Below are 11,223 nucleotides of genomic sequence, written 5' to 3'. Positions count from 1 at the left end.
GCTGTTAACTTTGACAATATACATCATTTTACTATCCGGGACTTGCTGTTATAAGCAGCATCACAGACAGGACAGATCAAGGCAGAATGATGCACGGAGGACAGGAAGACTGTGAAGGGACCTGAGAAAATAATCTTTGAAAAAAAGAAGACAGTGAATGCCACAGGATGGATAAGGAACGACAGAAAATACACGTGGAAGCAAATCGACCAATCTGGATTTAGGTATAGGCAACAAAATAATGTCTGCTTGTTATCCTGATTTTTTTTTCTCCCTGCCTTTTCAGTCTAAAAAAATTGAGGCACTAATTAAAAGGCAATGCAGTGGCTCACTGCAAAGATATTTACCTCACAGCTCTGGGTTCTAATCTGACTTCCATTCATTTTCTATGAGGGGGTTGTCATGTTCTTCCTGTGCATACATGGGTTTTCTCCAGGTACTCCTTTCCACTCACTTCTCAAACACATAGTTGGCTGATTTGCCACACTAAAGGGGGAGAAGACTACACAGTCCTTTTTCATCTGGGTTCTTAATGATACAGTGTACTACAAGGACTTCACTGAATTCTTTAAACTGGATCTGCAGTGTTTCATGGATCTATCCAGCTATTGCCTTAGGCAACTAACACAACTCAGCAGCAAATGGTGATAACTTGACAGCTCAGTTCCTATCTTAACCTTAGACTTCACCCCATATGGCCTCACATTTGATCACACGACCAGAAAGTCAGTCATTTTCTTATGGACCAAAATGCTCTACTATTAAGTTCCTAAGAACTTCCTTATGTTTGAACATGATGTTTTAGCAGGGCAGTCAATGGCTTGCATGCAAGTTTGAAAATGGTTCACTAGTTTGGTTCAGGTCAGACAGGCTATTTGTACTATTCACACTCTTTTGGATAGGTCCATCAGCCCTCCGATTCTTGATGTGAATATGTGAGTTGAATACTGCCTTAAAGAGACATTTTAAGCCTAGCCAATAACCTGAGGTCAGAATCAAACCATATACCTTATACCTCAGGTGAAGACCTTAGGCATTATACCAAACCCAACCTTCTAAATTTAAATACATTCTCTTCATGGGAAGTGGATACAGCACAAAGCTTTGCACACACACACACACACACACACACACACACACACACACACACACACACACACACACACACACACACACACACACACACACACTCACACAAGTTTTCCATCTTGAGCATTGAGCCTCCTACCTATCTAGGTACAGTCTACAGAGCATGGATTAGTCACAATAGCCACAGCAGAAGTCTTCCTGTAGAGCTATAGAATTGATAGATATTATCTTATTAACCTTTGCTGCCCCTGTCTCCTAAGAAGCCAAATTATTCCAGGCAGACTTTAGACACACAAGAAAAGTTTTCTTCTTGGCAGGTAACTCTCAATGTCTTACTTACAGAATCTGGGACAAATCCTGAAATAGTAAGGGACAATCAGGGACACCTTTTAAAAAATGACTGCTATTAAATGGAGAAGTCAGAATAAGAGAATGTGGATTAAAATGTATTTTCAGAAGTAAAAGAAGTCTTCTTTCGGCTTTTTCCCGGTTAGGGGTCACCACAGCGGATCACCTGTCTGCTCATGACTGGCAGTGGAGTTTTATGGTGTCGAGTTGCCAGCCCGGCGCCCAACCTTCCACAGAAGGCACACACGTACACACACACCTAGGGTCAATTTAGAGTGTTCAATCCACCTACAGCATGTCTTTGGGATGTGGGAGGAAACTGGAGCACCCGGAGGAAACCCACGCGACCACAGGGAGGACATGCAGACTCCGCACAGAAGGCACCACAGCCGTGAATCGAACCGGAGAACCTCTAGCTGTGAGGTGGCAACGTTAACCGCTGCACCACTGTGGCCGCCAAAGTAAAAGAAGTCTATTAACTCAAATTATTGTCATAACCAACCTAAATAAAACTGACCTTAACAAACTTTCCACATGTTACAACAAAATCGCCAGGTTCGCAACCAATGCCAAATCTCGCTCCCACCACTGCCAGTTCCTAAATACATTACACTGGCTAGAATTTCCCAACTTATTACAATACCATCAACTTAACCTAGCTCACCAAATCCTATACTATCCTGAGAAAACCACTGCCCTGACTGGCCTTCCAAATTTCTACAATTCAAATAGACACCTGTGCTCCAGTAACAAAGCCCTGATCGCAAATATCCCATGTAAAAACAGTTCTGGGGAATCTGCCTTCCCCAATGAAGTTACAAAAACATGGAATACCCTGCCTCCTGACCTCATATTACAAAATTATACCTCAGTTTTCAAAAACCTCCTTAAATCTCACCTCTGCACCATCCACTTATGCAACTGCAATGGACCCCCCTGAAGCCTCTCCCACTGTAGGTTCCTATCTCCACCGCTTCTGGGGAAAACAAGTATTATGCTCTATTGATGCTCAGTGTTTATAATGTATATTTTTGTAAATATGTTCTTACTATGAAAATGCCTTGCACATATATTATACCTATGCTAACTCATGAAAGTGCTACACTCAGAAATTTGTACTCCAACTTTGTATTCTCGACTTGTTAACTCTTATGCAGCATGTTTACTAACTCCCGTTACTATGTATACTCTGTAATCTAATACTGTTATCATGTATAACTCTTTATTCTGTTGCTGTTTGGAGCTTTTCTCCCCAGGACTCCACTGAAAACAGACATTTGTGGTCCAGCCGGGCTATCCTGGTAAACAAATGTTAAATAAATAAATAACTTTATTACATGCAATCCACCATCTTTTCTCCTGTAATTGCTACTTTTTTTGAGGGATTAGGAGGAACAGAGCAAGGGCGGCCATGGTGGTGCAGCAGTTAGCGTTGTAACCTCACAGCAAGAGGTTCTCTGGTTCAATCCTCGGCTGGGGTGCCTTCTGTGCAGAGTCTGCATGTCCTCCCTGTGGTCGCGTGGGCTTCCTCCAGGTGCTCTGGTTTCCTCCCACATCACAAAGACATGTTGTAGGTGGATTGGACACTCTAAATTGGCCTTAGGTGTGAGTGCGTGCATGTGTGTGCCTTCCGTGGAAGGCTGGGTGCCAGGCTGGTAACTCGACACTATAAAATTCTACTGCCAATCATGAGCGGACAGGTGATCCGCTGTGGCGACCCCTAACTGGAAAAAGCCGAAATAAGAAGAAGGAGGGACAGAGCAAAACTTTAAGCAAAAATCAGAGACAGTTGAGATGTCAGACTGCAGTCCCACTGACATTACCCAAAAGTAGCTGTGATTCTGACAAGCAACCATGCAATAGCTCAGTTTGCCATTTTATTCCTTGTTTTTGTGTATTGTCACTTGTGGATTGTGGAGCACGTCAGCCACCAGCTACTTGCTGTGCCCCGAGAAGAAATACAAACTGGCTCTACCACTGACTGACTTACTGTTTTGTAATAGGTTACATTGGGACATCATTACTGGCTATGTGTTAGACTACATTAATCACGTGAGGGTTCAGTTAAAAGCTGCACGTGATCTGTACTCATACCATGTGGATAAAATCTGGAACTACTTACCTATATTTCTCAGTTCAATATCCACCCTGCAGTTCTTTAAAACCCTTCTTAAAGACTTCCTAGCCCAAATCTGTCCCTGTTCTTGCTCAGCCCCAGGATAAACTATATCCCTAAATATGAACTAATGACCATCTAACCAAGGTCAATTACGGAACATGGGTATAACATGACTAGGCTTCTAAAGGCCCTAGGGCCACTAGCCTAGTAACCTACTATGAACAAGGTCCTATTCATACCTCACACCTTCTGACTCCCCCTTCTTCACCCACTTCCTAACTTCAATCAATTTCTCTCCCTGACTCTCTATCTAAATATGCAATAACCCTGTTTTCCCTCTCACTTGTCTTACTGCAGTTCCTGTATGTATTATAATATCTTAACTTATGTTTAACTTGTAAAATTTCTCTAATAATTAAATCATTGTCGTATTAGTTGCAGCTATTTCTAACTGATGTTGTCACATAATCTAATTTGGTATTATTATTTAAACTGTAGATTTTTTTTTCTATTGTTGTAGCTTGTAAAATTATTGTTCTTAAAATATTTTTGTAATACTTCAGAGCTTTTCTCCTTAGGCCTCCTCTAAAAATGGGCAACTATTAAGTCAGACTTTCCCAGTAATCAAATATCAGTAAATAAATACATAAATAACTTAATAAATATATAATTCACACTTCTTGTAATTTATGTTCTTGCCTACATTTGACTAACTTTGTATAATTACTTGTCCACACTACATAAAATCTGTAAGAATAATCGCAGCATTTTCATAAAATATTATGCTATGTGCTAAGGAAAGTCACAGTAAGCAAGTTTTAAGTAATTTACTATAGGCTTGGGTTCATCATTCTTGGCTAAGTGTCAGACTTCATTAATCACTGGAGGGTTCAGTTAAAAAAAACTTTTCAGTGGCAACAAGAATTCCACAATAGATGAGAAATGAAGTGACAATGTCTCCATCTGCATTTGTTATGCAGCGAAAAGAGATGAAAATGTCATTATTTACCTTGATGGGACATTGGAGACGGAGGTTAATTATGCATGTCTGAGAGATTCCACTGCTGTCACTGATGAAGTTATTTTTGGTAGGGCATTGCTTTATTGGAGGTGAGGCATGTTTTCAACTCAGTACAGGATTTTTGGTGCAGCTGAGAGCCCACAGGCAGAGTGAAACGTTAGAGGAGAATTTACTGCCATTTTGTTATATTAATTCACATTTTTTTTTTTTTTGAGAATGAGTAGTGTGGTTTTTGTGAAAGGTGAAACAGCCATGTGATATGGATAATGACCCTGTTTTATTATGTGGTCACTGGTTAAGTTTATTTGATAGGTATCATCTTTGTAGAAGAATTCAAAGACTGTTATAAAAAGACTGGGAAGCCTAAGTGTACACGATAGCTACTGAATAATACAGGTAAGTGTAACTTTTTTTTTGAGGGAGAGATTGTCACATTTGTGACAAAGAATTGATATCAACTCCTATATTGTGCATACTCGTTCAAGAAGAAATATGAATTACATATTCAGTGTAGTTTGTTGCAATGTTTTATGACTAAAGAATATAATGTTTTGTAGCATTGGTTTCATTTATTCTGCATGTTTCCTTTTTAGCCATGGTGTGGCTAGGTAGTTATTTACACGGGATTTTCACCTGTTTTGTTTGATTTCCATTTAGATTATTTTTACAGACTATGTTACACTAGGTCAGTTTGTTTTCTGACAAGGGAGAATTAGCTAAATATTTTATTACTCAAGTAAGTATGCAAGGGGGTTTTGAAAAATCGTTCTGCAAGTGCTTGCAGATGTGTGTATGTCTGTCTGTAATTTGTGTAGTTTCTGACTTGTCCTGTTTGAGGATAACAGACTAGAATGTGCTTAACAGTAGCCTCCTGATGAGGTGCATAGCACACATGGTTTACAGTGGGGCATTTACAGGTACCTAGTGGCATAATCTAAAATTACTATTACCTAGAGCATAAGTGGGTTGGTTTCTCATATGCTTGTTTTACATAATATAGAATAAGTTGAAGTAAGAATATTTCAGTGGAAGACTGAGACATTGTTTGCTTTTGGGTATTTGTGTAATTTGTATGTAGAACTCCACAGAAATTATATCATGCGTGCAATAGTGTGGTTATAACTGTAGATTTGAGTACATTTGGTGATTATGTTCTTCATTGTCATTCCATCTCACATCCATTGTTCACATGCCTTTACCTTTTTTTTAATTCCTGTGTACAATATTTGCTCCAGAATATATGCATGTATGTTGAGGGTTGGGGGCACACATTTAGAAATGTGGTGGGATGCTGTGTCTGACTATGAAGTGCTGTTTTTCTAAGACTACATGACAGGGTCACAATTTTTAATTGACCCTCCTTGTGCCATGCATTTCCTTTGTTTACCTTCCAGCAGATGTGTTATATCTACTCCCTAAGAATCAGTGATTGCTAATGGTATTGCAGGTGGCTTACAAACAAAGTGGTCATTTCTAAGCAGCAAATTATGGCCTAAGTGTGTGTGTATGTGCGTGCGTGCGTGCATGCGTGTGTGCGTGCGTGTGTGTGTGTGTGTGTGTGTGTGTGTGTGTGTGTGTGTGTGTGTGTGTGTGTGTGTCCATCTACATGTCTGTACTTTATGTAATTTCAGGCTATTGTCATTACGTCTGAGGGTAACAGACAGGAATCTGAGTGTTTTGCTGACGAAGTTGTCATCATACATTTTCTACTGTGGGACATTCGCAGGTACCTACTGGCATCATCTAAAATTACAACTATATGCCACTCCCTTTTGGCCTAGTTAAGTAGATTTTTCACAGTAGAATGTGATAAGAACACTTAGGGTCCCAAGGTTTCTCAAATGATTTGTTTGTTTATTTTTTATTTACCATTTGTGGTAAGTGGTCTAGTAGTGACCCTTTTCGGGCACAACCTGAGCTCAAAGAACAGAAAATGCATCATGGACTTTTTAATCAAAAATATTATACACAAAGTGAGTACATGGCAAAATTTAGAACATAGTAAGTTTGAATGCAGATAAGACAACATTAAAAGATCCAGTCAGCATTGAGAAAAAATATATACAAAAGGCAAGCTAAGATGTGAACAAAATGCAGTGCTGTCATACATAAACTCCTATATACATGTGAAATATTTGCTTTTAAGAGCCTGAGAAACATTTATTAAATGTATTCTATCATTAATGATGTTTTTTATTATTTATTTATTTTACATTTGTTGACCGGGTTAGTCCGTCTGAGCTGATAGCCCCTTTTCAGCGGAGACCCGGGGAGGAAAGCTCCACAAATTTACATAGAAATCAAAACATTAGCATTTGTAAGTTCCATTATTTAAGTTCCACAAATTTACAAAAAAATAATTATTAGCATTTTTAAGTTGAAATCAGTAGAGCATTAAGACTATGTACAGGGTCATAGTTGACATGGCACTCAGGATATGCGCAGGAAACAGTATGCAGGTTTATCATACAGTATACGAAGTTAAAAATACAGTCAAGGTGGTCACTGTCAGAGAAGAGGCTGTATAAAAGGACAGAATAATTAGTTATGTCAAACAGAGCTAACACTGAACAGAAATTAAACCAATAAAAAGTGGAAAAGTAAGATTACAATCGGTGAGGGACAATTTATGGAGGATGAGTACAGTGGCAAGATCAGAGACTTTTAAGGTATTCCTTGGTGGCTGTTTTGAAGTCATTGACTTGATTAAGTGATCTAATTTCCAATGGGACCTTGTTCCAAGAGATGGTAGGGTGATAGCTATAGAGGTTTTGACCAATTTTGCTCTTAGGTTTATACATTTGTAGTAGGTTCTGGTCTGAGCTTCGGAGAGTTCTAGAAGGAATGCAGAAGGAGATTAGAGGAGATAGGTTGGGACAGAAGTTTGGTTGGTACAGCAGGACAGAGTGGACAATTTGAAGCTGATAGAGGAGAAGCTGGTGGAGTAACTCCAGCCAGTTCAAGTGTGTTAGTGAGAGGCAGTGATGGGATCTGTAGCTATGTTTTGCAGTGAGTCTGGCCGCTTTGTTATAAGTATTCTCCAGCTTAGTTAGGAGAGAGGTTTGCAGGCCGGGGAAGATCTGAGAGCTGTGTAGTAAGCTTGGTAGGAGACAGGTAAGAGATAGGCATGAGACAGGGAGATTTTAGTTGTGTTTGATAGGAACTTTTTATTTCTATAGAAGAGGCCAAGTGTTTGATAGGTTTTCTTTATACAATTGTTAACATGTAAATCAAATTTAATTTATTTATTTTACATTTGTTGAACAGGAGTAATCCGACTGAGCAACAAATTCCCCTTTTTCAGCAGAGGCCCGGGGAGAAATGCTCCAGAGAACAATTATAAACTTCTACACTATATTAATTAAACAATACAGTAGAAACAAATGCGTTGGGAAAAGTAAAAAAAAAAAAAAAACAGGTATTACAGAGATATTTTGCTGGAATTTACACATTTGAATAGTTATCAAATATTTACTAGTCAATAGAAATGCATTCGCTGTATGAAAAAGGGCATTCAATAATCTATGTATTTTTCAGAGATAGGATGCTATAGGTCAGAGTTATGAAGGACATATATAACGACGAGAAGATGAAGATGACGTATATATGAGTCTGAGGTTTGCCAGAGTTCAGGTAGACAGTACAGTACGAACACAAGTGCAGAGAGGTATAGTAGTAAAAAGTTGAGAGGGACAGTCAGACAACAGTTCATGATGGATGAGTACAGTGGCATGAATTGAGTGTTTTTGGGTGTTCTTTGGCAGCTACTTTAAATTGTTCTGGTTGATTTATTAATCTTATTTGAAATGGAAGCTTATTCCATGCTATGGTAGGATTGTGGCTATAAAGGTTGCTTCCCTACCATTTTAGTTGGCAGTCTATTATGACCCCAAGAAGTTTTGTGTTGGGTTCAACTATTATCAGTGTTTTATTTAGAGAGTGGATATCAAAAGTGGATTTAAGGTTGTGGAGGTTTTTGGGAAGAAAAAGTATAAGTTTGTTTTTTTGGGGGTTTTTTTTGGGATTTGGAGTTAGCTGTTTTTTAGAGAGCCAGGACGCTACAGAGTTCATAGGTTCATAGGTGTGTACTAGGCTAATAGCCCTGGAGCCTCTACAAGCCTAGCCCATAGGATTACCCTGGCATCATGCCACCTGACCTTAGTTCCCAGTGCCCCTGTCGAGTAGAGCCACTGGAGTGATCCCCGGGGTGAATTTTTTATTTCCCATCCACTCATCAAGATTTCTCTTGAAGAGGGCCAGTGAGGTGCTCTTTTTGACATGTATGGGAAATCTGTTCCATAGCATCGTCAGTCTCTGGCTTATAAACTTGTCTCACCAGCTTGTTCTGTTGATTGTGGTAATGAGGTTAAGGTCTCTGGAGCATGTGGTGCAGAGGGAGTGGGATTTCTTTAGATGTAGCATTTCTAACAGAGATGGGTCAGACATGGATTTGTAAGTCAAGCAGATATGAGAGAGAGAATAGTTGGAGTTTTTTGAGCCTGTCCATATAGGAAAAGTGTTTAAGACCTAGAATCCTCTTTGTGAGGTACTTTTATGGCCTCTCCAGTTGTTGCAGGTGTCTAGTGAAGTACATGCCAAATGGAGTATTGTACTTGATGACTGGCCTAATGAGGGAAGAGTAGGGGGAGGCAATGACCGTTTTCTTCCTGGATGCAAAATCCTTAGTAATGAGATGTGCCACACAGAAGGACTTTCTGACCACAGTGGCAATGTGGTGGTCAAAAGAGAGGTTGCTGTCAACCTGTGTTCCCAGATCTCTTATAAGGTTAGGCCAATCATCGAGTACAATGCCCCATTTGGCAGGAACCTCACTAGACACCTACAACAACTGGAGAGGCTGCCAAAATACCTCACAAAGAGGATCTTAGACCTTAAACACTTGTCCTATATGGACAGACTCAAAAAACTCCAACTATTCTCTGTCTCATATCGCCTACTTAGAGGCGATCTCTGCTTGACTTACAAAGCCATGTCTGACCCAGCTCTGTTAGAAATGCAACATCTAAAGAAATCCCAATCCCTCCACACTACACGCTCCAGAGACCTCAACCTCATTATCACAATCAACAGAACAAGCTGGAAGAACAGGTTCATAACCCAGAGACTGCCCATGTTATGGAATAGACTTCCCATACATGTCAAGCGGGGCACCTTACTGTCCCTCTTCAAGAGAAATCTTGATGAGTGGATGGGAAATAGAAAATTCACCCCGGGGTTCACTCCAGTGGCTCTACTTGACAGAGGCACTGGGTACTAAGGACGGGTGGCACGATGTCAGGGTAATCCTGTGGGCTAGGCTTGTAAAGGCTCCAGAACCACTAGCCTAGTACACACCTATGAACCTATAAACTCCTTCTGTATTCAGTGGACTACCATCGATGTGGTAATTCATGGGAACCAGGTTTTTCCCAAAGGGGATGACCACACATTTTTTGGCAATGAACTTAAGGCCATGGTTCTGACACCAGTCGTTGGTCTCAGTGAGGCTTTTTTGTAAGATGTCAACGTGTCTATATTACATCATCAAAGCTTTAGTTAATCGAATAACTAAAGCTCGATCTTGTAATATCGACAGTTAAAATTGTCAAACAGCTGATTCAACCAAGGGAAGCACTTCTCTTGGCCGAATCAAAAAAAAAAAATTTACATCCGGAATCAAGTGGGGGCTTCGCCCCCCCATACCCCCAATGTGGGGGGCTGTGCCCCCCACAATCCCCTACTTAAATATACCAACTCCAAGATCACTCCAAATTGGAGAAACAGGCATACTCCACAGAAATGGCCGTTCGACAATTTACAGTTTCGTTATTACAAGTTTGAGCTTTACTTATTCGATTATGTAAAGCTTTGGTAATGTAATAGGGAACCGTCAACATCACTTGGGGAGTTAATAATAGCGCCCAACTTGCAATCATCTGCAAACTTTGTCAATCAGAGTCCCTTTGTGTTGGCCTGGACTTCAGAGAAGTAGATACCAAACAGGACAGGATCCAGGACAAAACCCTGTGGGACTCTACTCACGACAGGTTGGCAGTCTGACTTGGAGTCAGCTACTTTCACACCAGTAACTGAAAGCCAAGAGGCAACAGGTGAAGACCATCTCTGGCAAAGCAGCTTGGTCTGTCGACCATATCTTCCCAGGTTGACAGATACTGGACCCCCCTGGACTGACACCAGAAGCTAAGCTGATTGTTGAAGTCAATCACTTTTTGTTTATATTAAGGCTTCATCCCCAGTGAAGGTAGAATGCTGCTTAGGGCTAGGGACATACCTGCTTGGGAAACATAATCTGAAAGCTCAGTCATGTTTCTCTTCATATAGTTTAGTGAGGTAAGTCTCAAGTCATTCACTCCAACATGAACTATGACAAAGTCATAACGGTACTTGTTGTTGAAAGACTTGAGCACATGCATGATCTGATGGATCTGGACACCTGACAAGCAGCTGACTGTGACTTTCTCCTTGTCCAGCCTGGTTCGGGGACATCTCTGTGTCTCACTAAGGAGTATCCTATGACCAAGACATTTGGTTTTCAGGCGTTTTGCCTTAGGGGCTTATTGGCTGAGACACTGCTGTATTATTGTGTATAATGGATTCTGTTGGGTCTGCAGTGTGTGCAGTAGGT

General features: G+C 40.3%; 1 protein-coding gene across 1 annotated transcript in view; it reads left to right on the top strand.

The window, feature by feature from the left end:
- The first annotated feature begins 4,503 nt into the window (after window positions 1–4,503).
- TWSG1 (twisted gastrulation BMP signaling modulator 1) overlaps window positions 4,504–11,223 on the top strand; it is a 315,372-nt gene continuing 308,652 nt past the window's right edge. The window contains exon 1 of the mRNA XM_044067966.1: window positions 4,504–4,973. The gene's annotated coding sequence lies outside the window, so the exon portion shown is untranslated. The remainder of the gene's footprint in view (window positions 4,974–11,223) is intronic.

This window comes from Protopterus annectens, chromosome 3.part1, assembly GCF_019279795.1.
Source record: "Protopterus annectens isolate FY-2018-M chromosome 3.part1, PAN1.0, whole genome shotgun sequence".
Classification (NCBI taxonomy): domain Eukaryota; kingdom Metazoa; phylum Chordata; order Ceratodontiformes; family Protopteridae; genus Protopterus; species Protopterus annectens.
This window is presented reverse-complemented; position numbering and strand designations above follow the sequence as displayed.